The following is a 6,000-nucleotide window of genomic DNA, read 5'->3' on the forward strand; positions in this document are numbered from 1 at the left end:
GTCGAATCCTGTTGAGCTTCTTGTCCACCTTCTCCACCCAACCTGTATCTGTGCCTGAGATTGCCCTGACCCAGGTGCAGGACCTTGCACTTGGCCTTGTTGAACTTCATGAGGTTCATACAGGCCCACCTCTAAAGACTGTCAAGGTGCCTCTGGATGACATCTCTTCCGTCCAGCATGTTAAGTGTCACACAGCTTGGCATTGTCAGCGAACTTGCTGAGGGGTTACTCAATCCCACTGTCCAAACCACCGACAAAGATGCTAAATAAGTCGGTTCCCATACTGACCCCTGAGGAACGCCACTTGTCACTGCTTTCCACTGAGCCGTTGACTGCAACTCTTGGAATGCAACCATTCAGCTATTTTTTTATCCACTCTGTGGTCCATCCATCAAATCCATATGTCTAGAGACAAGTATATTGTGTGGGACAGTGACAAATGCCTTGCTTCATCCAGTCCTTCTGCCACCTGGGCTTGATTTCTTGCTCATTGTGATGGACCAATCTTGAGCTGGAAGCCAAGGCCATTAAACTGGTTAATCTTGGTTGGTTGGTCTCATTGGTTAATGAGATACCACTCCTTGCTGCAGATTTTCTCTGTGACACTAGCCAGATTATTCCCAGAGAAGTGACATCCGTATATGCTTCATTTTGTGCATGCTTAACTTGAAATAGTTTTATTACACTCACTGACGTTCCCAGCACCTGCCTCCAGTAGCCAGTGAAAGCTGAGTTTTCTGTCTATTCTACGGACTATGAGAAATCTTGTGCCAGCCTGCATCCCAATTTTCATCTGTGAAAGGGATACCAATGTATCCTTCTCTCCCAAGGCTTTTCACTAATGTTTTGTCAACCAGTCAGCGATGACATTGCTGACAACAGGCCTAAGCAGTCTTCAGGCTGGAGCTTATAAAGTACCAATGGATATAGCATAAATCAATCACCATTAAGTTTTAACATGATAACAATAATCTGTGTTTATACAGCTGCTTGTTAAATATACACTGTTCATTCTGTACGAGAATGAGAAAAAGAAACTGAAACCCTGTATGTTATAATGCAATGGAATACATCAGAATGTATAGCATGTCAAGGATAATTAAGGCTGTACATGAAAACTTAATGCTTACTTCTAGCATGTTCTAGAAATGCTTGCAAACAGGTTAGGCAAAATCCAAGCCATTCTCCAGTCCACTGGCCCAGTGTATTGCCTCTTACCTATTACCTTCAAAATAGATTCCTGACACTACTTTGCAAGGTCATGTCTCCACACATTGAGAAAAGGCTCAGCAGAAACTTTTAATTTCATCCCATTCGCCATTCATAATTCACAGACTCTATTACGATACAGGAAATCCCCACTACTACATTGACCCTCTGCAATTTCTCTGTTTCTTTCTTCACGTGCTGAAAGGCACACACATTCAAACATCAGTGTATTTCTCAAGGAGTCTCTTCAGAGGAAGGGCAGCCAGCCTGACAGACTGGCCCCCCTCAACAGGTGCCGACACAATACTCCTCAAGGAACCACACAGGCTTATTTGGCAGCCTAAGCCAGCAAAAAAAAAAAAAAAATCTTCAATAACAACAAATTGCAAATAAATAAGTAACCAATGAAATAAACAAACACAGCTCCCAAACCAATTAGAGCTTCTTTCAACAAGAGCACCCATTGAATACTGTATTTTGCCTCCAACAATAAATTTGGAAGAAGCAACTCTCTTCCAGCACACAGTATTTGCAGGGACTCTTCCTAAACCAATCTTGATTAAAAAGTTTCTGTGTTAGTAAAACAAGAACAGTAGATTCCATACCTCTAATTTTTTCTTTAGGTAGGGTAGTGCAAGGCTTTCAGCTTTCAATCCTTAAAACAGTCTTATTTTCATTACAAGAATGGGACAAAGTTACATACAGATATACTGTAATATGGAAATAAAGGGAAGAAAACAAACCCTCAACCAAATTGCCAAAAGGATTTTAATACACTTCTCTTAATCATTAAAAATTTCTTTTTTATTCTCTGAGTAGAGCTTTCAAAACCTTTGAAAGCTGATGCTGTAGCCAAGAACCTCTTATACAACTAAGTGCTGAGGTTTAACCTGGCAGGAAGCTAAACACCACACAGTCACTCACTCGCCTACCCCAGAGCCAGGGCAGAGAATCTGAAGAAAGTTAAAACTCATGGGCTGAGATAAAAGCAGTTTAATAGGACAGAAAAAGAAGGGAAAATAATGATAAAAGAAGATAGAAAACAAGTGATGCACAATTGCTCATCAACTGCTGACCAGTGTCCATCCAGTCTCTGGGCAGCAGGCTGCCAGCCCCCTGCCAACTTTCCCCCAGTTTAGTTGTTCATCATAATGCCAAAAGGTATGGGATATCCCTCTGGTCAGCTGGGAGTCAGCTGCCCTGCTGTGTCCCCTCCCTAATTTTTGGGAACTCCCAGCCTCCTCCCTGGCAGGGCAGTTTGAGATGCTGACAAGTCCTCGATTTAGTGTAAGTGCTGCTCAGCAACAACTAAAACATCTATGTGTTATCAACATTATTCTCATCCTAAATCCAAAACACAGCACTGTATCAGCTACTAGGAAGAAAACTAAGTCTATCCCAGCCAAAGCCAGAATAGTCTGTTTGCTAGCTCATATTCCTGAAGAATGTGGCAGAGTTCAAAAGTGGAATCATTAGAAAAAACAAGGTGGCTTCAGAAGTATTTGTTGCAAAGCCGTGACAGACCTTCAGTGACAGAACAGGCACTGGGAACCTGACCCATCAATCTGTCCTTCTGAGGAGCCAGAGCACAGAAGGGAATTTAAATGACCTGCGTGAACCTGGTGGTACCCCTGAGATGGCCAAGCCTGTCTAGAATGAGACCAAGTCTTTTCCCTGTTGTGAAACACTGGGATCTAAACACACTTGGTAGAAAAAAACCCCAGACATAACTGACTAAATCACTAAATCTGGTAAAATGTTATATAGTCCTGAAGACCATAAGTAGAAATACCTAAGGATATATTAGGCACTACAAAAACAGATAGTCTGCTGAAGGCAATCTGATGACTACTACAGAACTTCAAAATACATTCCTTCTTTATGTGAAAGTCATCTCATCTTACCCAGTTCAGCTTCACCTAGATTTTGTACAGGTATTTACCTCCATCAACAAGAAGAACTAGTTATTACCTACTAGTTTTGGTAGGCGGCATCATGGCACCTCAACTCTCTACCCTTTCTCAATGACCTAATATAGTTCACTGAATTCCACCAACACAGAGAGGAAAAGGATTAGTGCTTCAATCTTCAAAGAACCCTAATAAGAACTGCCAAGAACAATTCCACTCTTCCAGAACATCTCAAAAGAAACAAAATTATTTTAATTATTCAATTTCATATTATTTAATAGATGCATATATTAACTGGAAAGCTATATATAGCTAAAATAACCACAGTTAGTTACTGTATTTAATAAAGCTTTATGTAGGCCACACTACTTAAAGATTCCCCATGTGTTCTGCAATCGCAGAATACATGACACCAATTTCCTAAATTTGTTTAAGAGGGCCAGATATTCTGTGCCTTAAGCAAGACTTTATTGATACACATACCACTTTAGAATGGTAAGCAGCATGTGTTCTTTGCAACAGGATAACAGACACAAAAATCTATTAAAACACGGTTATAAGCATGCCTGGTTATCCTTCATCAGCCATGAAGAACCTGCTGAGGTTTGGAAGAATGGCACAAAATCAGTAGTTCCTTTTTGTTCAAATTCTTTTCTCTATGCACATAACATGTTGGCTCACAGACCCTAAAACACCTACAATTTTTATTTTGCAATAATTTACAGACTGTAGTGTCAATTGTTCTGTGCAACTGTTGACCACTTCTTGGGAATGACATATGTGCACATCATTCTGACAGCTCAGATTCCGTTTGCTTCATCTGAGCACAACAGTCGTAATAACAGTATCACTATCTTGTTATTTGAGAGAGAGCTTAGTTCTTTCTGAGATGACGTCCAGACAGTCCAGCCTGATAAGGCAGCTCATGATCCATGGAAAAGGTCTCTGAAGCAGAAATTAGTTGCTGCAGTGACAGGAGAGAAAAATGACATTTTAGACCCAAAGATACAATACAAAAATTCTAGAATAAGGAAAGTAATACTAAGCTTGTCTCTCAGAGACCCCCAAGTCTTAGGCTAAGGAATGGTCCACACCATGACAGAAGTCATGGAAGCTGTTGTTTGTGATTACAGTATTACTAGTGTTCCAAGAACACAGAGGGACCCTGCCAATAACAACTCTGCACTGGGGATAAGACTTTGGTGGAGTTCTCTGAAAGCAGCCTTATCATCACTTTGCATTGTGCTTATCTAAGAGACCTGGGTGATGGCCAGAACCAGGATTTTACAGTTCCTTTATGTCCCTGTCAAATACTGAGACCCACATGGCAGAATACTGGAGTTCTCTTTTTTAGAAAACAGTAGCATTTACTTACAAAGAGCTGTTTAGAAATGCCAACTACATAGTCTAAATGTGTGGACTAACTAGACTCGGAAGCACTCATCTCAAAAAGAAAAAAAAGGAAGAGACGCATTAATGTTGGTTTCATTGTGAATTATGTATACACAACCAGAACTAAATACAGAAAAAATTAATTAGTGTCACATTAATATAAGAAAAAGAAAACAGTACCAGATTTCTAATTTTTTTGAGTAGTACTATATATAAAGTACACTATGAGTCATATAGAATCAACTCCACTGGTATAATGAAAAAACTATCATGTCATTTTGTGAAAGTTAAGTTTCTTAAAAGATGTTTTATACCTATTGCCAGTCCTAAAAAAAGTGGTTTTGGCAAGCTTCTTAAACCCAGTATTTAACTGCTTCACAGTCATTCAACCTTGAAAAATAAACCAGACTCTTTTTTTTCCCCTCTTACTGCAACTGTGAATCTTGGATAGCCAGTTACCTTCAGGGAATATCACATTTATTCAGTTAATAACCATTAAGAGTTCTGTAACCAGATAATTTTAAAGAGAGCATCAACGTTCCCAATTTAAATATGCAATGCTCAGCTTGCAGTGAAAACCAATTGTCTGGAACAAGGGTAAGTGGAAAAGAACTGAAATTAAGCACTGAAAAATTGGACATTTAACTAGTCTCATTATATACGTCTACTAATCACTGTGAGTATACAGGACTGCTGCTCTGGTTGTGAACACATTTCAGAAGTGTTCCTGAAAGGATGCACTTTCTCCCTTTCTTCTTAGAAAGATGCATTCTTCTATTTCTTTGCCACTAACATTTCCTAGGCAGAAGCAGATCCAGACCTCCTACAAACCTACTTTTGGTGGAGGAAGGGATATAACATGGTAAAACTGGAAAAGAACATCAAGATATCAGCCCACTTCTAATCTATGTTTGTTTGCGCTTTTCCTTGCACAGAAATTAAATAAAATATTGTTTGGAAGAAGGAAGAAACATACAGGGAAGAAGTTTCTGCCTCCCTATATCAAGCAAAGCAAAGCTTAAAATAAAATAAAATAAAGTAAAATAAAGTAAAATAAAAAAACCCTGATGTATGGTTTAAACGAGGAAACTTTCAGACAATGGGATAAACCCTGCATACCTGCCTCAATACCTCTTGTGCCACTACCGGGACACTGTTATTCTTACCTGTAGCAACCAAAAATCACAGGTTGTCCCAACATACTGCTGCTTTGGGGTCCACGATTCCGAATTTTACTTTTGCATGCAATGAATGTTATAGCAAAGTAAATTCACTGCAGTGATTCTTTTCACAAGGCAGCTGCTGACACGATATCTGAAGGCTAAGCAAACCCACTTAGGCACGAGACATGAGCGCTGTCCGAAGCTCCCTGGCACATGCCCTGTATCAGAAACGCTTATTTCTGATGATCAGCGCACACGTACATGCTACACACAAAAGAGGGATTCCTGCTTATTCCTGGGGGCCGAGGACCCCAGGCCATGAGCCA

The sequence above is a fragment of the Corvus brachyrhynchos genome, unplaced genomic scaffold, assembly GCF_000691975.1.
Source record: "Corvus brachyrhynchos isolate BGI_N302 unplaced genomic scaffold, ASM69197v1 scaffold17, whole genome shotgun sequence".
Taxonomy (NCBI): Eukaryota; Metazoa; Chordata; class Aves; order Passeriformes; family Corvidae; genus Corvus; species Corvus brachyrhynchos.